Source organism: Lissotriton helveticus, chromosome 4_2 (genome assembly GCF_964261635.1).
Source record: "Lissotriton helveticus chromosome 4_2, aLisHel1.1, whole genome shotgun sequence".
In the NCBI taxonomy this organism is placed as follows: Eukaryota; Metazoa; Chordata; class Amphibia; order Caudata; family Salamandridae; genus Lissotriton; species Lissotriton helveticus.
This window is the reverse complement of record NC_136064.1, coordinates 138,221,316-138,246,132: the sequence shown is the minus strand read 5'-3', so window position 1 is coordinate 138,246,132 and position 24,817 is coordinate 138,221,316. Positions and strand designations below refer to the sequence as shown.

At 49.1% G+C, this 24,817-nt stretch overlaps 1 protein-coding gene across 1 annotated transcript in view; it reads left to right on the top strand.

The window, feature by feature from the left end:
- Positions 1-2,681: 2,681 nt before the first annotated feature.
- LOC144752267 (apolipoprotein L1-like) overlaps positions 2,682-24,817 on the top strand; it is a 383,520-nt gene continuing 361,384 nt past the window's right edge. The window contains exon 1 of the mRNA XM_078640278.1: positions 2,682-2,778. The gene's annotated coding sequence lies outside the window, so the exon portion shown is untranslated. The remainder of the gene's footprint in view (positions 2,779-24,817) is intronic.

Genomic DNA, 24,817 nt, shown 5'->3' with positions numbered 1-24,817 from the left:
TGGACTGTTCCCATGAGGGACAGGGTCAAGACTGATTTGCATATGGTCATGTCTGAACTGGGGTGGCCTGGTAAGCAAAATAACAATGGATTAAACCCAGATCTGTGACTGGGAGTGAATGTTTTGCAATTGTGCAGCATTCCGTCCATTATCTTGTGTGTTTTAGTGAAAAAGAAAAGACACAGAATTGATGGACGGTATGCAGAACAAATCAAAACTTTTACCTCCAGTTAAGAGAGCTGGGTTAAATCCATCATTTTAAGACTGATTTGCATATGGCTGGGTCCAAACTGTGGTGATGTGGTGAGCGAAAGAATGATGGATTAAACCCGATCCTTGTGACTGGTGGTGAATGTTTGCATTGTCCAGCATTCCGTCCATCAATTATTTTTTTTGCATATGTCACCCTAAGTTGGCAGGGTATGCTCAGACCTGTGTCCGCACCACCAAAAGGACAACATTCAAAGAACGACTGGACAACAACACACACAACAGCAAGGAACTCTTCAGCATCGTCAAAGAGCTCTCCAACCCCAGCGCCGGAAACAACAACATCACTCCCTCGCAAGACCTCTGCGACTCACTCGCCGCCTTCTTCCAGCGCAAGATCGCTAAAATACACAACAGCTTCGGCACACCATCCACGCACCCCACCACCGAACCACTGCCCCCCCACCACCACCCTCTGCGCCTGGACCCCGGTCAGCACCGAAGACACCACCCGCACGATGAACACCATCCACTCCGGATCACCAACCGACCTATGCCACCACCACGTCTTCAACAAGGCCGACTCCATCATCGCACTCCAACTCCGTGACATCATCAACATCTCCTTCAACACTGCCACCTTCCCGGAGAGCTGGAAACATGCCGAGCTCAGCGCCCTCCTGAAGAAACCAACAGCGGACCCCACCGACCTCAAGAACTTCCGCCCCATCTCGCTCCTCCCTTTTCCTGCCAAAGCCATCGAGAAGACCGTCAACAAACAGCTCGCCGCCTTCATCGAGACGAACGGATCCCTCTACCCTTCACAGTCCGGTTTCCGAGCCAACCACAGCACTGAGACCGCCCTCATCGCAGCCACGGACGACATCAGATCCCTGATCGACAACGGGGAAACAGACGCCCTCATCCTCCTGGACCTCTCTGCAGCGTTTGACACTGCCTGCCACCGCACCCTAATACAGCGCCTCAGCAACATCGGAATCCAAGAGAAGGCACTGGAGTGGATCATCTCATTCCTCGCTGGAAGAACCCAGAGAGTCCGCCTCCCCCCGTTCAGATCCGAGGCCACCAAAGTCATCTGTGGCGTACCACAAGGATCCTCACTCAGCCCCACCCTCTTCAACGTCTACATGAGCCCCCTCGCAGCCATCGCACGCCAACACAACCTTAACATCATCTCCTACACCGACGACACCCAGCTCATCCTCTCCCTCACCAACGACCCCGCCACCGCCAGAGCCAGCCTACACGAAGGAATGAAAGATGTCGCCGAGTGGATGAAGAACAGCCGCCTGAAACTGAACTCCTCCCTCTCGATGACCAGACAAGTCAACGCCGTCTCCTCGTCATGCTTCAACACCTTGCGCATGCTCTGAAAGATCTTCCGATGGATCCCCACCGAAACCAGGAGGACGGTCACCCAGGCCCTCGTCACCAGCCGACTGGACTACGGGAACACCCTCTACGCAGGAACCACAGCCAAACTACAGAAAAGACTCCAGCGCATACAGAACGCCTCCGCACGACTCATCCTGGACATCCCGCGCCACAGCCACATCTCCGACCACCTGAGAGACCTGCACTGGCTCCCCGTCAGCAAGAGAATCACATTCTGACTCCTCACCCACGCACACAAGGCTCTCCACGACCTGGGCCCCAAGTACCTCAAGGACCGCCTCACTTTTTACACGCCCACCCGCCAGCTTCGATCGACTAGCCACGCCCTCGCCGCCATCCCCCGCATCCGAAGAGCCACCGCGGGGGGAAGATCCTTCTCCTACCTGGCAGCCAAGACATGTAACTCCCTCCCCATCCACCTCCGGCTGACCCACGACTATCTCTCGTTCAGGAAGCAGCTCAAGACCTGGCTTTTCGAGCAGTAACGGACCCCCCCTCCCCAAGCGCCTTGAGACCCTCAGGGTGAGTAGCGTGCTATACAAATTGTTTGATTTGATTTGATTTGATTTGTCCCGTGCTCACTTTGCCACTGGAGTCAAGCTATAATATGATAGCCATAAACCGGTCCTGGCTTGGCAGTTCGGGCTGGACTGTTGCCATAAGTAACAGTGTCAAAACTGATTTGCATATGGCTGGGTCCAAACTGGGGTGACTGAGGTGAGTGTTTTCATTGTCCAGCTCTCCGCCCATCAACTGTTTGTTTTGACTTTGGAGTGAGCAGCCAGTTTACTCTCGGCGACGGCTCAGCATCCTGTTATTCTGGGCAAATCATTCAATCTTCGTTGCTTTATAATAAATGAGTAAAATGACTCTGGCCTCGCACAGCCTCATCTGATACTCGTGTGCAGCGCTGCGAAACCCCGGGCCGAGTTCACGCTTTGAAACCGGGAAAGAGTTTTCGAAAGTGAAAGAAGTCCCGGGCGGTGAGCTCAGACTGGGCGGGGTCGGAAATTCCTACAAGTATTTAAAGCTGCGCCGTCAGCTCCCCCAAACCCTCCGAGCTGCCGGGAGGAGAACTAGGAAGAGAGAGCAGAGCTCAGTGCAGGCGAGAGACACCCCCAGCATCGCCAGCACAGGGGGGGCAGGTGAGAGGTGAGCGGGGTCACCATGACTGGGGGGGGCAGGTGAGAGGTGAGCGGGGTCACCACGGGGGGGCAGGTGAGAGGTGAGCGGGGTCACCATGACTGGGGGGGGGGGGGCACAGGTGAGAGGGGTCACCACGGGGGGGGCACAGGTGAGCGGGGTCACCATGACTGGGGGGTACAGGTGAGAGGTGAGCGGGGTCACAACGGGGGGGGGGCACAGGTGAGCGGGGTCACCATGGGGGGGCACAGGTGAGCGAGGTCACCACGGGGGGGGGGCGGGGTCACCATGACTGGGGGGGCAGGTGAGAGGTGAGCGGGGTCACCATGACTGGGGGGGGGGCACAGGTGAGCGGGGTCACCACGGGGGGGGGCACAGGTGAGCGGGGTCACCACGGGGGGGGCACAGGTGAGCGGGGTCACCATGACTGGGGGGGCACAGGTGAGAGGGGTCACCACGGGGGGGGGGGCATAGCTGAGCGGGGTCAGCCACTGTTACATTTCGGGGGAGCCCCCAGAACAGTCAGTCACATGACAAAGGTGCTGGTGGTGACTGACCCGTCCCCAGCCGCATCGGCGAGGCTTCAGTGCTCCTAGAGGCGAGGCCTCGCAGCGCTAGCAGAGGCATAGGGTGCCTCATTCAGATGCAGGTATGAGTGCCCGCACCGGGGGTGTCCTGGCGGAAGTGCGGGGTGCACCAGCAGCATGATGAGGGGGCCCCCTCGGCCAGGGTTCTCTGTTCCTTCTAGTGCATCACAGGGCTGCTTAGAACGTGTCAGCCTTCGCTAAGCATATAGCGCCTAGTAATGCATTTATGGTGCAGGCCGCAAAGTGGCACTACTGAGACAAAAGTAATGAACACATGCAAAGCAAGATTCCCAGGTCCCTGCGCAGCACAAGTCACTTGAGGAAGCTATTGTTCATGGTGTGGCCCTTTGAAAGCCCTGGCAAGACTCAGCACGCCTCAGTAAACAGAGCCATGGTGACAAGCCAAGGGCTAACAGGCATGACGCGTGTGCCCCTCCCACAGCTCACAGCTGATAACGAACGCGATACTGTGCTGGTGACTTCCTGGTGGCACTCTGCCATGAGCCTGCCCCCCCCCCCCCCCCCACAGGTGTGGCTTATCACCCCGCACGGGCGGCCTCACAGCTTGTAAGTGGACCGGGCGCCCCCGGCTTGCAGCCATGAGCCTGCCCCCCCACAGGTGTGGCTTATCACCCCGCACGGCGCCCCCGGCTTGCGGCCATGATCCTGCCCCCCCCCCACAGGTGTGGCTTATCACCCCGCACGGCGCCCCCGGCTTGCGGCCATGAGGGAGGTGGGAAACGATGACTGGGTGAGATGGCTCAGTGAGTTACACAAATACAGACCTAGCCAATAGCATTTTAATAAGCGCCGCGACTGATACATTGAATAGCTTGTGCTGCTCGACCTCATAAGGATGAGAGTCTGTGCCAACAGTGCTAATTAGAAAGATTTGCGACCTATGAACTGTCATCTAAGAGCTGCCTACAAACATGAATGGTATAATTAGAACTTCGCTTTTTTGGTTTTGTGATATACTTACAACTTCCCCAGTCTTTCATTATTTTAATGTTGTTAAAATGAGTATATTTGGGCAGATATACTTTTTTATCAGTAAAGCTGACCCCCATGGAATACTCTTTAAATCCTAAGGTTGTGTTTCCCCAGACCAAACCCTCTTAAAATATCCCGCCCACCAGTATGCCTGACTCGTGATTCCTACACATTGTAATCCTCATTGGCTTATGTGACATTCCCTGTAGACTGATTTGCATACTTGTATGATTCATTGTCTCTGTATAATGTGTGTGTGGTGTAAAGTACTGACACACACTACACTGATATGAGTAACGCTGGACAACAAAGGAAATGCATATGAGAGAGGCGCTACAGGGAGATGAGGGGCACTGGTGGAGGGTGGCAGGGAGGGAATCCGAGGAGGAGGTAGTGGGAGGGGCTACGGAGCGATGAAGGGCACTGGTGGAGGGTGGCAGTGAGGAAATCCGAGGAGGAGGTAGTGGGAGGGGCTACGGAGCGATGAAGGGCACTGGTGGAGGGTGGCAGTGAGGAAATCCAAAGAAGAGGTCATAGGGTGGAGGGAGGAGCTAGGGACAAATGAGGGGCGCTAGTGGAGGGTGGCAGTCAATCAATCAATCAATAAATCAATCACTACATTTATAAAGCGTGCTACATATCCGTGAGGTTCTCAAGGCGCTGGGGGGGGATGCTACTGATCGAAGAGCCAGGTCTTGAGAAGTCTTCTGAAAGCCAGCAGGTCCTGAGTCTGTCGTAGGCTGGAAGGGAGGGCGTTCCAGGTCTTGGCGGTGAGGTAGGAGAAGGATCTGCCACCGGCGGTGGCTTTCCGGATACGAAGAACTGTGGCGAGGGCGAGGTTGGCTGAGCGGAGGCTTCGGGTGGGGGTGTGGAAGATGAATCGGTTGTTGAGGTATGTAGGGCCGGTGTTGTGTACGGCTTTGTGTGCGTAGATGAGGAGTTTGAAGGTGATCCTCTTGTTGACGGGGAGCCAGTGCAGGTCTCCCAGGTGGAGTGTGATGTGGCTGCGTCGGGGGACATCGAGGATCAGTCGTGCCGAGGCGTTCTGGATTTGTTGTAGTCATCTCAGGAGCTCGGTTGTAGTTCCTGAGTAGAGGGTGTTCCCGTAGTCAAGTCAAGTCAAGTCATACAATTTATATAGCGCACTACATACCCAGAGGGTTTCAAGGCGCTTAGGAAGGGGAGGAGGATTATATGTCAAATATCCACGTTTTAAGCTGCTTTCTGAACGCTAGGTGATTCTGGGTGAGGCGAAGGTAAGCGGGGAGTGAGTTCCATGTTTTGGCAGCCAGGTAAGAGAAGGATCTGCCTCCCATGGTGGTCTTGTTGATGTGGGGTACCGTGGCGAAGGCTTGGTTGGAGGATCGAAGTAGGCGGGGGGGGGAGTAGAAGGACAGTCGGGAGTTGAGGCAGTCTGGTCCGATGTCGTAGAGTGATTTGTGTGCGTGGGTGAGCAGTCGGAAAGTAATCCTCTTATTGACGGGTAGCCAGTGGAGATCTTTAAGGTGACCAGAGATGTGTTCGTTGCGTGGGATGTCTAATATGAGCCTGGCTGAGGCGTTTTGGATTCGTTGTAGTTTCTTCTGGAGTTTGGCGGTGGTGCCTGCGTAGAGGGTGTTTCCGTAGTCCAGTCGGCTCGTGACCAGAGCGTGGGTGACTGTTTTCCTTGTTTCGGTGGGGATCCAGCGAAATGTTTTTCTGAGCATGCGAAGAATGTTGAAGCAGGAGGAGGATACGGCGCTGACTTGTCTGTTCATTGATAGTGAGGAATCCAGGATGACGCCAAGGTTTCGTGCGTGGTCTGTCGGGATGGGTGCATTTCCGAGGGCTTCCGGCCACCAGGAGTCGTCCCAAGCAGAGGGGGATTTACCTAAGATGAGGACTTCTGTTTTGTCTGAGTTCAGTTTCAGTCGGCTTTGTTTCATCCATTCGGCGACTTCTTTCATTCCTTCGTGAAGGTTAGTTTTGGCGGTGTTGGGGTCTTTTGTGAGAGATAGGATCAGTTGAGTGTCGTCCGCGTAGGAGATGATGTTGAGGTTGTGTTGGCGGGCGATGGCCGCGAGGGGGCTCATGTATACGTTGAAGAGGGTGGGACTGAGTGAGGATCCTTGTGGTACGCCGCAGATGATTTCAGAGGCCTCTGAATTGAATGGTGGGAGGCGGACTCTCTGGGTTCTTCCGGTGAGGAACGAGGTGATCCATTCCAGTGCTTTTCCTTGGATTCCGATGTTTCTGAGGCGATGTAAAAGGGTGCTGTGGCAGACTGTGTCGAAGGCTGCAGAAAGATCGAGGAGGATGAGGGCGACTGTGTCTCCATTGTCCAGTAGAGTACGGATGTCATCTGTTGCTGCGATGAGGGCGGTCTCAGTGCTGTGTTTGGCTCGGAATCCAGATTGTGAGGGGTCGAGTGAATTGTTGGCTTCGAGGAAGGCGGCGAGTTGGTTGTTGACAGCTTTCTCGATGACTTTGGCCGGGAATGGAAGAAGCGAGATGGGGCGGTAGTTTTTGAGTTCGGTGGGGTCTGCTGTTGGTTTTTTCAGAAGGGCGGTGAGTTCAGCGTGTTTCCAATCTTCTGGGAAGGTAGCGGAATTGAAGGAACAGTTGATGACGTCTCGGAGGTGCGGAGCTATGACGAAGTCTGCTTTGTTGAAGATGTGGTGAGGGCATGGGTCTGTGGGGGATCCCGAGTGGATGGAATTCATCAGGCGGATGGTGTCCTCCGTGGAGATGGGGTTCCAGGCGTTAAGGGTGTTAACGGGGGGAAGATGGTCGGCTGATGGTAGGGTCGGTTGGTTTCCGGGTTGGTTGTCAAAGCTGTTGTGGATGTCAGCAATCTTGTTGTGGAAGAAAGAGGCTAGGGAATCGCAGAGGGTTTGAGAGGGGGAGATGTCGTTGGAGTTGGCCGAGGGGTTGGAAAATTCCTTGACGATGTTGAAAAGTTCCTTGCTATTGTGGGCGTTGTTGTCAAGTCGATCTTTGAATGCTGTTTTCTTGGCTTTTCGGATCAGTTGGTGGTGAGTGCGGATGGCGCTTTTGAAGGCGTCCTTGTTGCTGGTGGATGGGTCTTTTTTCCAGGCCTTTTCAAGGGAGCGGCACAGTTTCTTGGACTTCTTGAGGTCATCGTTGAACCATGAGGCCTTCTTGATACCAAGTTTGTGTTGACGTTTTTTCATTGGTGCTAGGGTGTTGGCGGTGTTGGAAAGCCAGAGGGTGAGGTTAGATGCGGCTTCGTTGGCGTTAGAAGAGAGGGCTGGGGAGGTTTGAAGGAGCGATGTGGAGATCTGCTCCGTGGTGATTTTGTTCCAGTTTCTTTGTAGAGTTGGTTGAAGGTGGGCGATGGGTTTCGGTTTGTTGTAGGTGAAGTGAACGCAGGTGTGGTCAGTCCAGAGGAGATTCGTAGTGTGGCTGAAGGAGACATGGTTGCTGGAGGTGAAGATGGGGTCGAGTGTGTGGCCTGCGATGTGGGTGGGAGAAGTGACCAGTTGTTTAAGTCCGAGGTTGGCTAGGTTGTCCAAGAGGGTGGTGGTGTTGCGGTCTTTGCTATTTTCAAGGTGGAAGTTGAGGTCTCCCAGAAGGATGTAGTCTTTAGAGGGGAGCGCGTGTGGGGTGATGAAGTCCGTGATGTCTTCACTGAATTTTGCGCGGGGTCCTGGTGGTCTGTAGAGGAGGGTGCCTCTGAGAGTGGTCTTGGGGTCGATGTGGATCTGGAAGTGAAGGTGTTCGGAATTAGCGAGGTTGGCGTCAGAGCTGGTCGAGATGCGGATTGTTTTCTTATGGACGATAGCGATTCCGCCTCCTGTATGGTCCGTGCGGTCCTTGCGTGTGATCTTATAGTCGTCAGGGATAGCGATGGCGATGTCTGGGGCGGAGGATGCGTTCATCCATGTTTCCGTTAGGAAGGCGACGTCAGGAGAGATGGTGTCTAGTAGGTTCCAAAGGTCAATGGCGTGCCTGTGGACCGAGCGGGTGTTGAGAAGGATGCATTCTAGGTGGTTGGGGTCGGGAGTCTGTTGAGTGGTCGTAGCAGAGATGTTGTCGGTGCCGCTAAATTTGCAGGAGAGGCAGGAGAACGGTCCATGGGTGCGTCCAGGAGCGGCTTGGACGCAGTTGGGGGCGCGACCGGGGTTAAGGGCTAGGAGGGTGGCAGCATCGTAAGTAATGCGGGGGGGTTGGGCAGCGCGAGGGGCAGGGGGTCTGGCGCTAGGCGCGGTCCAGGCGCGGACGGGCGTAGACGGGCTTACCTTTGGCGCACCTTCGGCGCGGGTTGGGCGCGGTCGCTGCGCGTAAACGCTGCGCGCAAAAACACCTGTCATATATGGATGGAGGAAGGGGAGGGGCGAGGGCGTCTCAGCTGGGAGGCGGGGCGGGTCACGAAGGAAGACAACAACAACTAAAATGGCTGCGTAGGGGACAGCGGAGCGGAGCGCTTGGGGCGAAATGCGCTGGTGCAATGTAAATGCCTTCAAACAGTGCAAAAAGTAAAGCGTTACAAAGATCAGCGTTACAGAGCGGCAATCAGGCGCGTTATTAAGCAATTGCAAACAAAGCGGCAACCAGGCACGTTATAGAATACTTTTACACAGAGCGGCAAGCAGGCGCGATCTTAAATAAATAAATAATTTCACCCAGAGCGGCAAGCAGGCGCGATATCAGTTCGATCTTGTCAAAAGCGGCAGGCAGGGCACGCTGCAGGTCTAAAGTGAGGGTAAGAACACACAACGATACCGTGGATCACCAGGGAGGCAAGGGAGCGACCACTCTGCTGGGGAGCGAAGCGAGTCACAGCGCGTGGAGAGCAAGGAAAGCTGTATTAGCGTAGTGGGAGGGCGTCTCAGCTGGGAGGCGGGGCGGGTCACGAAGGAGGACAACAACAACTAAAATGGCTGCGTAGGGGACAGCGGAGCGGAGTGCTTGGGGCGAAATGCGCTGGTGCAATGTAAATGCCTTCAAACAGTGCAAAAAGTAAAGCGTTACAAAGATCAGCGTTACAGAGCGGCAATCAGGCGCGTTATTAAGCAATTGCAAACAAAGCGGCAACCAGGCACGTTATAGAATACTTTTACACAGAGCGGCAAGCAGGCGCGATCTTAAATAAATAAATAATTTCACCCAGAGCGGCAAGCAGGCGCGATATCAGTTCGATCTTGTCAAAAGCGGCAGGCAGGGCACGCTGCAGGTCTAAAGTGAGGGTAAGAACACACAACGATACCGTGGATCACCAGGGAGGCAAGGGAGCGACCACTCTGCTGGGGAGTGAAGCGAGTAGTCGAGTCTGCTGGTGATGAGGGCCTGGGTGACGGTTTTTCTTGTGTCGGGAGGGATCCATTTGAAGATCCCGCGGAGCATGCGAGGGTGTTGGAGAAGGACACGGAGATGGCGTTGACTTGCCTGGTCATGGAGAGGGTGGAGTCGAGGATGACCCCCAGGTTGCGTGCGTGGTCTGTGGGTTCCGGGGCTGTGCCTAGCGATGTGGCCACCAAGAGTCGTCCCAGGCTGATGGGGTGGGTCAGAGAATGAGGACCTCCGTCTTGTCTGAGTTCAGCTTCAGTCTGCTGTCCTTCATCCAGTTGGCTATGGCCTTCATTCCTCTGTGGAGGTTAGCTTTGGCGGTGTGGGAGTCTTCGGTGAGGAATATGATCAGCTGGATGTCGTTGGCATGGGAGATGATGTTGAGGTTATGTTGTCGTGCGACGTGGGCGAGCGGTGCCATGTAGATATTGAACAGCGTCGGGCTAAGGGAGGATCCCTGTGGGACGCCGCAGATGATCTCGGTGGATTTCGAGCCGAAGGGTGGGAGGCGTACGCTCTGGGTTCTGCCGGAGAGGAAGGGTGTGGTCCAGGCCATGGCCTTCTCTTGAATTCCGGCGTCATGGAGGCGTGCTGTTAGGGTGCGATGGCAGACTGTGTCAAAGGCTGCTGATAGGTCCAGGAAGATGAGGGCGGCTGTTTCTCCTTTGTTCATCAGGATCCTGAAGTCGTCAGTGGCAGCGATGAGGGCGGTCTCGGTCCTGTGGTTGCTGTGGTTGCTATGAAAGCCGGATTGCGAGGAGGAGGTCATGAGGGGGAGGGGCTACAGAGAGATGAGGGGCACTGGTGAAGGGTGGTAGTGAGGGAAATCCAAGGAAAAGTTAATGGGTTGGAGGGAGGAGCTAGGGAGAGATGAGGGGCACTGATGGAGGGTGGTAGTGAGGGAGTCGGAGGAGGAGACTATGAGGGGGAGGGGCTACAGAGAGATGAGGGGCGCTGGTGGAGGGTGGCAGTGAGGGAGTCCGAGGAGGAGGTAGTGGAAGGGGCTATGGAGCGATGAGGGGCACTTGTGGCATGTGGCAGTGAGGGGATCCGAGGAAGAGGTCAAAAGGGGGGCCATGGAGGGATGAGGGGCACTGGTGGAAGGTGATAGTAAAGATATTTGCTGAGAAAGAGGTTATTGGTGTAGCACCAAAAAAGACTTTCGCATCGGTTCTGAAGCCGGACCTGTCATGGCCTTTTTGTTTTTGTTTATTTAATTAGCAGTTGGGTTATAAGGGTTACTGTGGAACATACTTTAAAGTGCCTGCTAATTATATGTACTGCTATATTCAATGTTTTAAGTATGAAGGTGATTTTACTAGTGTTTTTAACGGGAAAAATTAAAGTGGATCTCGATGGTGCCCGATATGGGGCTGGGGCCCAAGGTCATGTGAGATAAGGTGCACTGGAGAGGAGTAGTGGATAATCAAGCCTGTAAGGGAGTGAGTGCGTAGCAGAGTCCGGGGTCAGGTGGAGGTAGTAATGAAGAGGGATTCTCCCTGAAGGCTCACACAGATGGAGCCTAAGGAGTGTCACTTGCCTGATACTATGAATTTGGTAGGTGCGGTGCACAGCTTGGTTGAATTTATGTTTTTGAATGGTTGATTAAGTTTTACTTGTGTAAGGGTGCTCCTGCAGGCGGCGTAACCGTCCGTTTACACTGAAAGTCTTGAAATAAGTGTGTTCATAAGTTATGTACACATCCCTGCTGTGGGCACTCCACTGAGGTTCGTCGAAGACAGACTCCACTGTGTTTTAAAGTATGTTTATTTATTGTTCATCAAATTTTCATTTAATTTCCTAGTCGATTGTTTTTAACAATGTGGATTTTTTAAAATGATGCTCCGATGCATTTCGGGCAACAATCGACCTTTCTCAAGGATCCCTGAAATTCAAAAATGACATCAGTTTCCTACATGACCCATCATCATAACGAAATACACGAAAATATACAACCAAGAACTCTGCAACAAACGTATGAATGAAATGAACATCAGATTCGTGGAAAGAGGATACCCGCAAGCAATAATTGACGATGCTATAAAGAAAGCATCAAATATCACACGTGAAAAAGCATTAACACGATTGACCAAAAATGAAGACACCAGGATGGTGTTAGTGTCGAAATATTCCACCTTAAGTGGTAGATACAAAAAAATCATACTGAACCGCTGGCGGATCTTAGCATCTGAACTGGATTTCAAAAATCTGTTCGAACACCCACCCATTTTCGCATACACCAGGGCAAGCAATTTCAAGGTATCTCAGGTATATGCTTTCATACCACCAGCCTACTGCGCAAGGTTTTTCCTCTTCTGCCTGATTCGGTGAGGAGAACTCTAGTCTAGTTCAGAAACCGGTCCCCGGAAGCTTGTTTCCTTTCCAGTGAAGAATTGGCTTGGTAGTTTGGTCTGCCCTGTTCCCATGATGCACTGGGCCAGGGACATACTAATTTGCATATAGCCAGGTTCTGAACTGGGATGGTGCAGTGAGCTAAAAAACGGTGATGGATCAAGCCCTGATCTGTTGACTGGGTAGGAGTGTTCTGATTAACTCAGATACTCTGTCCATCACCACCCCCTTTTTGAAATTATGAGAACTCTAGTCCAGGCACTTGTTTTAAGCAGGATTGATTACTGTAATGGTCTACTGCTTGCTGCCAACGAAGGGGTATTGGATAAACTACAAGTCATTCAGAATACGGCGGCCCGCTTGGTTCTTAATGCCCCTCCCAGAACTGCCTCCAAACCCCTTCTTGACCAATTACATTGGCTTTCTGTCCAGCAGAGAACGAAATTTAAAACATGCTGCCTGATTCATAAGTGCCTAAATGGCCAAGGACCTGCTTATTTGAAAAAGAAATTTGTCCCTTACTCCCCCACTCGATCTCTTAGGTCTAGTAATGACCTTCTTTTGCAGGTACCACGGGCTAAGAAAGCCAGACACAGGAGCAAGGCACTTTCCATAGCAGGACCTACTCTCTGGAATAAACTCCCTCTGTCGCTCAAACAATGCACAGACCATCTAAAGTTTCGGAAACAATTGAAAACAATACTATTTAAAAATGAAATTTAGCTTCCATCCCCATTTATTTCTTGGTGTTCTACAGGTGTCAAAGCGCAGAGATACTCCACTGAGAGTTGATTCCAGCGCTATACAAACCAATAAATAAAATAAATAAACAAATAAGGAAATCCTATCCAAAGACAGCATTCCACGAATTGAATACAAAGGAACAAGACCATGCCTTAACTGCAATAGTTGCAACAATATCATCAAGGGCAATAAAATCAATCATCCCATGAAAGGGACAGAGATCAAAGTCAACGTAAATACGACATGTGATTCTTCCAATTTAATCTACCTGTTGAAATGCCCGTGCGGGAAAATCTATATTGGAAAAACTGAGAGAAAAATTTTTTTTCGCCTAAATGAACACAAATCTAATATACGGACTAAGCAAGAAAGATCTAGCATTGCCATGCATTTTTCAGAACATAACCATAATGTGGCGCAATTAAAATTCATGGTTTTGGAAATAATCGAGAAGAAAGAAGGCAAAGACAATAATAAGACTCTGCTACAGAAAGAAACAGCATGGATATATCGAATGCAATCTTTGAAGCCATTTGGTCTGAATGACCGGATTGAACTGAGTTGTTTCTTATGAGTACCCCAAGTGGTACATATGGACACATTGTTCGACTGTAATGACTGCTCACGACATTTATTTACACTTATAATTTATTGGATTATATTGTCATATTAAGCGTTTCCAATAGCACATCACACATTTTCCACACATTTTCCAGCGATTGCATCGTTTGCCACCCATTCACGTCATACCCTTTTCGTGTAATTTGTTATGTTGAGCTCCCTTTCAAGATGGCCGACACCATTTTGTGGTTGTAAGTCCATCTTTCATGTTACTACCCCTGGCTGAACCTCCGGTCAGTAGTCCTTCATTCATTTTAGATTGTAGCGTTTATTTCACTCCACCACGCTAAACCTGTTTCGGACATCCGGAAGCCGGTTCCTGTAACCTGACTAAATCTGATGAAGGAAAGTCGAAATCCCGCAAGAATTTCAGTAAGTCGGGTGCGCCCGCCTTGTACTAATATTTATTAACCCATTCTCACGATCAAAACAAGTGGTCATAATGGAACCGCCTTGTTTACTTCGTATTTCTATTACAGCATCGCTGAATCCACAGAATTCAAAGATTATGTAAGTTTATTTTACTCGTTATTTACCACGCACGAACGATGGATACTCCCCAGCCACACACAAACCTCCCCCCCGCCGACCTGCGTTAAACCCACGATCACTTTCACTTGCGTTATCACCCAAAGAACATTGTCACTGTCCACCATGCATGATAAATGATTTGTAAATATTGGCTTTTCCAACAGTAACGCTATGAAATGCTTTTTATATATATTTTCGTGTATTTCGTTATGATGATGGGTCATGTAGGAAACAATCGACTAGGAAATTAAATAAACAAATGAAAATTTGATGAACAATAAATAAACATACTTTAAAACACAGTGGAGTCTGTCTTCGACGAACCTCAGTGGAGTGCCCACAGCAGGGATGTGTACATAACTTATGAACACACTTATTTCAAGACTTGCCTGATAGTCCCACCTCAGAAACCTCCTCTTCCCATCAAAGGAACAATACATGGAAAAACCACTTTTCGAGAGGGATAACATTAAAAAGAGATTTGGACAAGAGTGCGTTTTACTGGGCCTTGTAAGACGAAGAAAAGATAAAGGAGGGCCCCGAAGCAGGCCAGCCTAGACATAAATGCAACAAATCAAGCCCGCAGTGGCGCACCCAAATGCACCCTTGGCCAGCCCATATAAAAATCCTGGAGCCGGGCCTGCCCCTTTGTAAGTTTCAGTTCTCGCTTTAGGGCCTAGTCCTTACTCTAGTGCCGCACTCCAGGCTTCACAGCCCGCCCCCTTTTTGAAGTTTTTTACTTTGTCTGCTCTAGGTCATTTGCATGCCATTCCATTCCCTCCACTGTGGAGCCCACGCGCCCATGTAACCAAGATTACCCCACCGTGAGTCTCTTTCATGGTAATCCTTGTCTTTTTGCGCTGTCCTTGTAATCCATTTTTCTGTGTTCAGACCATTAAGTCCCTATTTTTGTTTATGTCCTAGGTGCCACCCCTCCTCCTCATCACCCCTTTCACCTGAGGAAGACCCCCATTAAGGTCTCTCAGTCACTTATGGCACCGTGGGGTCGAAACATCGACAGCTTTCAAACTAGACAGCTTGCGATTCAGCACAATATGTTTTTCCGAAGGCTTTCAAGCATGGTTATGTGAACTCATGACATTTGTTGCATTTACTGTGGCTCTGAGAGAAGCTGTGTATTGATTTTGTTTGATGAGGATCACAAGACCAGCACTGTATTCTTTCCTGATACCTATCCATTTGCACCATAAATCACCAGAACCCTTCTTCCTTCCCTATCCCTACCCCCTTCACCCTTTGGGGCATAAATGCTATCAGAACAAGTAATACAATTTCTATGTATAGTGTATCCACGGGTTCATTGTCATTAAATAACAGTGGACCAACATCAATGTAAAACATTTTTTTGTTTGTTTATGTTTCCACAAAAGTATTGTGTTTCTTCTTTGAATAATTGCGTACTAGAACCAGATCCCAGAGACACTATTTGGGTTTACCCTTTTTTTTAACGTTACACTATATGGTCCATGCTGTTTCACTATACGGTGCATGCTGCTACACTATACGGTGCATGCTGCTACACTATACGCTGCATGCTGCTACACTATACGGTGCATGCTGTTACACTATACGGTGCATGCTGTTACACTATACGGTGCATGCTGTTACACTATACGGTGCATGCTGTTACACTATACGGTGCATGCTGCTACACTATACGGTGCATGCTGCTACACTATACGGTGCATGCTGCTACACTATACGGTGCATGCTGTTACACTATACGGTGCATGCTGCTACACTATACAGTCTTTGTATTGAGATGGGTCCCGGGAGAGCAATTAAAAAGGAAAAAGAAAATTCAAGAAAATCTAGAGAAATCAAAACAAATTAAGAGTACAATGTTATTTATTCACAGAGTACTCCAATGTATATTTGGTATCCATTGCATGTAAAATATTCATTGGTACAAAATTGTGCCCAGAGAGAGAAAGGGTAGGGGTTGGGAGGGAGTGACTTGAAAAGGATTGGTGTAGGATGAAAAAGAATTGGTGCAGGTCAAAAATACATTATTTACAGATACAATACTACAATGTCTTTCCACGGGAGCCAAACAAGGGTGCCACAAAAGGTCATGTGATTTATGTAACCAGGTTTCAGAGATAAGCTGTATAAATCTTGCTAGGGGTAGAAGCTGGTGTCGGGGGGGTTATGTTGTCTACGTTTCGACCCTTGATGGCGTAGAGTATTTTTCCCTTACAAAACGGGTCTTCTTCAGGACAGTAAGGGAAGGGTGGGGTGGGCTGGTTTCTGCATTTAAGTCACAAGGCTACACAATTGCAAACGGGACCTCTTGAAAAACATCTGTAGGCACCTAAAGGGCGTGTTTTGCATATATAAGTGTGGCGAGACCGGGAGCCTTTCGCCCATTCAGTGATGCGATCATCCTTAACATTGCCAGCCCCTGGCCGCAACAATAACAATTGAAACAGTCCGTGGCCCGGTTTTGGGCTTTTTTCCAGAAACGCAGCAACCGGGTACTCCGGCATATTCATCTGCATGATTGCCAGCACTAGTGTTGAACCCAACCTGGTTTACAGCTTGATGCCTTACCGATTACCTAGGGAGACATGCCCCTTAGGTGCCTACACACGTTTTTTACATAATGGACTATTCACCAATGAAATCGCCAACTACCCATGCAGTGTGCATGCATGATTCCTACATCTTCTGACAGTCCATCATCAACCAGCACTTTGAGGCTGGTAACTATGGGAATGCAATTCTCATTGGTAAGTACCAAATGACCACACTACACACGTCAAACTCCACAATCATGCAACTCACAACCCTGGGTATGCACATGCCGAAGATACACATACAACATGCCAAACAACATGTCCCCCACCATATACAACAGCACAGCATACTGCGGATACCTGGGCTAGCCATGTAGACATGTCATCTACTTAGCCACACAATAGCAGTAGGTGGAGAGAGGTTGGTAACCGGCATGTGTGAAGGAGGCAAGTGACCCATGAATGACAATGGACACATTGCCAACTCTGGCATGGTTGTGCTGGGTAAACCTGAGTATGCAGACCACATAAATTCCTTATCAACATATACTGCTGTGGTCTGGAGTGAAGAGCACAGTGAACGCCACCATGTCACCTCAGCCACTGGAGCAGAATGCAGAAATGTAGCTTGTTATGTAAGTGTGAGCATAGTGGGCTGGCCCTGTGTACGCAAGTGAGTGTTGTTAGTCCTCACGTGGCTCAGTGCGTGCTTGAGACTAAGCATTGCCATGGAAATTACTAATGCGCGTGTCTCTGTTGTAGTGTCTGCACCACCCGTCCCGCTATGGACAATGTTGCTATGTAGCATGCCCCCAGAGTGCGAGTTCAGAGAAGTGGTAAATGAGGAAGTGCAAGCCCACTCTGGATCCGGGATCAGACATTCCACATGTTGAGTGTGTCGCTATTACTGCATCATAAGCCAAAGGCCCACCCTCAAATCATGGCGAGTTCAGCCAGTCATGTACTCTCCATATGTGTCCCCCCTGTCGAACCGTAGGCCTAACCACACGCGCCCACCAGCTTCAGCGCACAACATCAGTGTGTCAGCCTTGTGGACATGCGTAGACAGGCATGCCGTAGGGGTGCAAGTGATGCTGCGGCGCTGTGCACACTAGGGTATGGGCTAGGTGGGAGGGTGGAGCAGCAGTCAGGGTACATAATACACAGTTATGCCGCTTATTTACTAGAAGAAGTACATGTCATACAGAAATCACTCAGTTACACACATCACACATCAATGAACCAGTGAGCCTGCCAACACATCATGCAAAACAAACTATTGACTCATAACTCTCTGCACTGTCACAGGTGATCAAGGATATGCACTCTGCCCTTGGATGTTGACACCCCTCAGAGACCCGAACACACAGGCCTTGAGGCAGTACAATTGGTCCCACAAACGCACCAGGGGCATCGTAGAGTGCACATTTGGCCTGTTAAAGTCTCATTTCAGGTGCCTGGACATCACAGGTGAAAGCTCCTGTACAGCCCAGAGATCGCATGCAATATGATTGCTGCATGTTGTGTGTTGCACAGCATATGTGTTTGCAGCAAAGCATCATGTGTCCTTGTGCCAGATGGACCAGACGATGATGATGATGATGATGATGTTGATGATGATGATGAGGCAGGTAAACCTCACACCACTGCAGCTGCAGCAGGAACAGCCCATGGGAACATCATCATTGACGATTTCTTCACATGAGCACGTCACATTGTGAAAGGCATTTGCAATATTGTGTCAGGACAAGATATTCACAGCAGCAGCATGTGCAAATAAATGCATTCCAATACACATTCCCTGCGTGCATGTCACTGTTTAGCACCAGCACATCACTCAGGGTGGTCAGACCAGAATGTGGCGCCGGCTCCCGAGGCAGCACGCCAGGGAGCTGACCAGACAGAGGTCCATGCAATAATGTGTCAGGACAAGATATTCACAGCAGCAGCATGTGCAAATAAATGCATTCCAATACACATTCCCTGCGTGCATGTCACTGTTTAGCACCAGCACATCACTCAGGGTGGTCAGACCAGAATGTGGCGCCGGCTCCCGAGGCAGCACGCCAGGGAGCTGACCAGACAGAGGTCCATGCCAAACGCCGAATGCATAGATGCGGAGCGTTTCGCTTATCGACTGACCCTAATTGGACTGAGTAAACTTCAGAATAGATTCCGAGAGCCGACGCCCGGCCCACACATCTACATGTAAGACGACACTCCTCCTGAGGTTCAGAAATTCCTTCCTATGTGAGGCTTCTCTTTCCATGGAAATGGCCATGAAAGTTACCCACAGTTACGGCTCATTCCAGTCCGTGTCCTGAGGAGAACCCACAATCAGTTGGTGGTTCGAAACGCGTTGACCCCGAGCCTGGGTTAAAGAATAAGGGTGCAACTAGGGACAACAATAATACCACTCTATCTATCCCTAGTAGTGCAACCTCACACTTATCTCAATCCCTGACTTAGTAAGACAGGCAGGCAGTATTTACGAACGTTGTTGTCCGCCTGTCTTCTGGTATATAATATGAAGGACTGGTGCCTACTCCAAGAATTGTTTTTAGGCATTGTATGAATTTATTTGTTGTAATGTAATGTATTTCTGGTGTTTTTGAAATTAAGCAGTGATTTTGTATATATTTAACACTTGTATATATTGCGCACATTATTTTTCTGAATGCATTCTTTATTGCTTGATAACTGTTCCTTTGATGATGTACATAAAACCAAATGAAAAAGTATAAATAAGAATCTAAAAAAACTTAAATAAAAAAGCAGATCACTCAGTACGTACAGACTGGGTGTGATCAAATGAAAACAAGTGAACCTGTCTGGCTATTTGTGTTGTTTGGTATATTATAGTGGTCCAAGCCAGCCAGAGATAGAACCCAAACCTCCCTTGTTGCTCAGACAGAGAGCTGGCAGGGGCAGCCAGGGTGGGCTCCCCGGTCTGCCCTCAAGCGCAGGGGCATGCGGGGGTCCCGGGTGGGACCCGGACCTAGAAAGGCAGAAGGCGAGGGTAGGGGTATGGGTGGGACCGGATCCCAACAAACAAAAGGAGCCGCTGGGGGTGGGCTTCCCGAGCCGAAATGCTCACCTGGGGACCGGGTGGGACCGCACACTCCAACGAAAGGCAGGCGTGGCTGAAGGCCCACATTGCGGCTCTCCCCGACGCAGCGCGAGAGCCACTGCTATAATATGCGCAGGGAATGGGAGAATTGCCTGGACCGGCCTGCAAGGGGAAAAATGCGGTTCCTCTTCTTGTGTTGGCCCCAGGAGAATGGGTTTGCCACCCCATGTGTGGCGAGGGGGAGCCGCAGGAGAACGCAGCCGCCCCCAGCACGATGAAGAGGAGTCCCTCCCTAAGTCTCATGGGGACTTGAAAAGAATAACCCCTCAATGGCTCAGCAAGGCTTTAACACGATTCCCATGGCTGGAACGTGTGTTCTACAGCTGGGGGTGCCTCAGGGGTTGCCTCAAGGAGTGAAGGGCTGAGTGGGGGGATGTCTGGAGAAGGGCATCCCCTGGAGGCGAAGAGGTGTAATTGCACCAGAACTGCATTTACTAACGTTATTTCTTTTACAGGGACTGAGAGTTACGTGTGTAATGTGAAGTACCTGTGGAAGGTGATGTCATAAGCCAAATGGGATTATATTGTTGATATTCCAGCTAGGGTGTCTGGCTGTGTATGCTTAACCCTGTGATTTATCTGTGATGCCTTTATGGGCTGTAGTTGCAATGCATTCCAATGACCAACAAAGGTGATGAGTACTGTCACTCTAAAGTGAGGCTTAAACATGTATTCTTGATGCTGCGCTTCGGTGAAAACAACCCAGACTGTTAGCCCCGAGGATGTAAAGGTGTATACTTCTTGGCCAGTAGGAGATGCTCATTCAGGATTGTGTCACCAGAGCAGGTGTGCCTATTCTAAAAACTTGTTGAGGTAACGGTTTCGGTCGCCACTGGGATGGTGCCAGTGCGCAGGGCCCTCGCTCCAGGTTATGTTCAACAAACTGCATTAGGGGGCAAGATGATGTGCATACATGGGAGTGGTGGTACTATGCAATGTCACAAAGTAATTCCAACAGCTTATGTATATTTGTCAATTGGTGCATAGTATTGAGTAGTGTGTGTGTGTTTAATAAATGTACTCTTACTTTTATTAAGAAAAGTACAGACTGGACAATCAATTATTGAGTGTTATTGCTGCACACCTGTAATGGTGATTACTAGCCGACACCACCTCCCTTGAGTAAGCCTCATACAGCTCTGCAATGCTACCATCTGAGAGTCAGGCGCTGAACTATTTTTTTTGTTCCCAGTGAAGGACAAATCTGACATGTTATATGTGCAGGCCTCACAGATACTGCCTCGTTTTCCAGCACTTATGTTACTTGCTGTTGCATTGTAATCCTTCTAATATAGCACAACGAGCTATGAAAGATGATTAGGGACTTACGCACCTTGCAAACCTCACTGTTTTATGTAACACGTCCTGTACACAGATTTACCAACTTATATGATTTATTGCATATGCAATATGTTGGTGTGATGTAAAACTCTCTGACACCCTGCATTGGGATGAGTAGCGCTAACATGAAAAGATAGTGTTATTTAAATTATTTCAACACCTCCTCATGGGTAGTAACTGCTGTATAAATGCATTTTATTTTGTGTAAATATTGGGAAAGCCCAACACTTCTGACATTCTTGTAGTGCAAGTGTATCTCGTAAACATAGACTGAACAAAGTGAAAATATGACTCTCTTAAGTATGTGTGAAGTGCTAACAAGGTGTGAGCCTTTGTTTCCCCTCTGCTGCCTTTGCATCTGTGTGTGACGTTTTTGACCTTTCCCAGCCAGGAGACTTGAACAAAAGGAGGCTTGATGACCCTGAGGTATCGGGTTCTGTCAGGCCTACATACTCTGCAAAAACTCTCGAACACCTTACAATAGAAGTTGGCACGGAAACTGAAAATGCAAAAGACAAGTTTATTAAGACCCCATGGGGTGGTGGTACATTCCTACAGCACCCTTTGGCAATGCAAGAAGTATCACACCGAACATCGGTGCGCGACCTCTTTTATACAGTTTAACAGCAATAAAAAGTAGGCGGTATACATTTGAACAGTTTTAGGTACATATAAGGACATTTTTGGAACACAGCCAGCATGTGGGAGGGGCTTAATACCACTGGTCAGTTGGGAGGAACATTCCTAAGGAGTGACAACTCGTTAGTCCAAAGATCAGATGTCCGCATGCGCGAAACTGACCACTGCTAAAAATAGCCTGTTGCTGGGCAGGGTAAAGGTTCATTGGCATGGAGGAAGGACGAAAGGGCACGCTGACCACGAGGCCGCATGTTCATGAAAATGGAAGCCACCAAATACAAAATGGCCCCCGCACGTTTGGTCAAGTTAACAGAAAAGCTCGTGTAGCTGAGCTAAACGCTAACTCAGGTACTGCCAAATTACGACAACCCCTTAAATTTGGCCTTTGTTATCGCCCAGCTGCGAAAGCTGCTGACCATGTCCCAGTGTCTGTAAATTATTCTGTGGGGCCAACCGGTTGGCTGGGTGTACGGCGTCTTCCCTGCGAAAATAGTTGGATGCAGTCCACCCTCATGTACCTCCGACTTGTGCCCTGGCTATACGACCGCCGCGCTGGAGACAACAGAAATGCTCGTGGCTGGAGACGTGAGTGCATCAGGGCCACTGAGCTGGGCCCAAGTTTCCAGCAGCACAGATCAAGGTCACACAATGTGATCGGTCTGAGTAAGACATCAATCCCGCCAAAAATTAACAAGCGTTTGCAATGCAATAGGTCTCGCATTCACACAAGTGTGAGCTAGTGGCATTGTAAATGACAATGCCTTTAATTTATGTTTTGGTTGCAAATGCTTGTTGCTAATGGTGCAGCGCTTCGGTCCAGAAGCATCACCAGAAGACCTTAGTAGCACTGAGTTCCTAAAGCATTACTTCCTAGATAATCTTGTATGGCGCCTCTGCGGTCTTATTGTAACTAACTCTCCACCCAGTTGCCGATTCGTCGGCGGAGATGAAGCGCTGCCCTTTACCACTAGTTGTTTATAGTTACGATTGGACGTTTGAGCAGCAGAGAAGCATGCAAGTTATTGTGGTAGGTTATCAAATGTGTAATATTGTATAAGCTCTCTTCAAGGCGCTGACACAACAAGTATTTGGATGCTGACAGAGGTACAGAGGCACTGGGTGGAGAGGTACAGAGGCGCTGGGTGGAGAGGTAAGGAGTGACCACTCGCTAGTCCAAAGATCAGATGTACGCATGCGCAAAACTGACCACTGCTAAAAATAGCCTGTTGCTGGGCAGGGTAAAGGTTCATTGGCATGGAGGAAGGACGAAAGGGCATGCTGACCACGAGGCCGCATGTTCATGAAAATGGAAGCCACCAAATACAAAATGGCCCCCGCACGTTTGGTCAAGTTAACAGAAAAGCTTGTGTAGCTGAGCTAAACGCTACCTCAGGTACTACCAAATTACGACAGATGGCCCTTTTAGCGTTTAGCTAAAGCTACCTCATAATGGAAGTAATCCGGATGTTCGTCGTCAATATCGATCATCATAATTTTCATTACTTATTACTCATCTGTACATTTTTAGCAATATCTTGTTTGGATGGGATACAGGCTGTAATGCATACAGAACATAAAGTAGGGCCACATTGAATACATAAACAACAGAAGAAGAATATCCCAATAATCACGCATAGAACCGTTAACAGTTTCCAACCCCATGTACTAAGCAGAGTCCAAAACCAACCGGAAAAGGTCCAAGTACCATTGTCAGTATGAATTTCAGCAGCAATTTTGTGCAATTTAGAAATGGCATCATACACAGATGGCGAATTGTCAGGGACATAAACACAACAACTACTTCCAATGATGCGGCATGCACCCCCACGATCAGCTAACACTACGTCCAGAACCATCCGGTTCTGAAGCGTAACAATTCTTGTAATCTGGAGTTCTTCAGTTATATTCCCTAAAGCAGAAGCAGTTTTATTAGCAACTGCTTCCACAACACGTGTTAGCCGTCTAATTTTCCTGCTGTTTAAAGCAGCACCAACGAAAGAGAACAAGCCTAAATTAAAATCCACATATTGTTGTAGTGAGGTATCAGTCTGGTCGACGTCATCAATGTCCAATGTTCTCTTAACTCTATTCAATATAAAATCGTGATACAGTACAAAATCATTATGGTACATAGGCGGGGCAATAAACACAGGGGGTAATACAAAAGATATATAACATGTGCCTAACCATCCAAGAGGAAGACGATGATAACCTTTATTACCGCAAATAAAGTAAGTGTTTTGTGAGGCCACAAATGAAATACCATTGGGTGTATCAAAGGTGAGAGTAACATTGCATTCACTCCTCCCTACCGGAATTGTTCCTTTATTTCTAATACAAAGATCTGCTTTTGTATCAATAACTGTAATCACATGTAAACTAGACATATTTGTAAGTCTCTGGTTGGTGAAGATACGAGGTGTAGATGCATTGTCCGGTCGATATTGTTCCCATTCAAATTTAGTTCCTTCTGCTTGTGGATAGCCATCTCGATCATTGTAACAGACCTTGTTCAATCGGAAAAGTAGTCCACCTTTTGTTGGCCATCTTAATGTAAAGAGAAGAGTGTACCAAGCATTACACAAACCATTGTGAGAAAAAGGAAGAGGAATAAGAGGTGTTCCTCCTTTTTTCTGATGTCCAGGCAACATCCCACATACCCAACAGTTGGTGGTATTGGTCATATTGTGTGTATGGTGTAAAATTTGAATGAAACTGTTATTCAAATAAGTCTGTCTATGTCTTTCTTCATGATAGGGCAAAGTAAAATGGAAATGTTCAGATGGTATTGGAGTGGTAGGCAGTAAATAGTCCCGTGCAGGAAACAGTCTTTCTATAGTCCAAGCTATTACTGCTATTACCACTATTATCGTAGCAAAAAGAACCACACCTAGAATTCTTCTGTTTCTCAATGTCATAGGTGCCATAGTACAAAGAACAAAGTCTCAAAAAACCAAAATAAAAAATAAAAATATAGTGCTGAGAACCGAGGCTGCCGCTGATTTCTTCTCCGCGATCCAAGACGGGTGTCGCTACACTGGACAGAACTGATCCCCCCCCCTTGATATTCCCGGCTTCCGTTTTCACAAACCTCGGAACGGTTACCAACCAGTCACGAAAAATACAAGAATTTTATTTCCTTGGCCGCAGATTGTACTTCACTCCACCAGAAACAGTGTGGTCCGGGAAGGCTCGCTGCGACTCGTGAGGCGTAGCAGCTGGGCTCTTCTCCGCGTCCAAGATGTCTCGGTAGTCAGACAACACAATAGGGTTCACCAGAT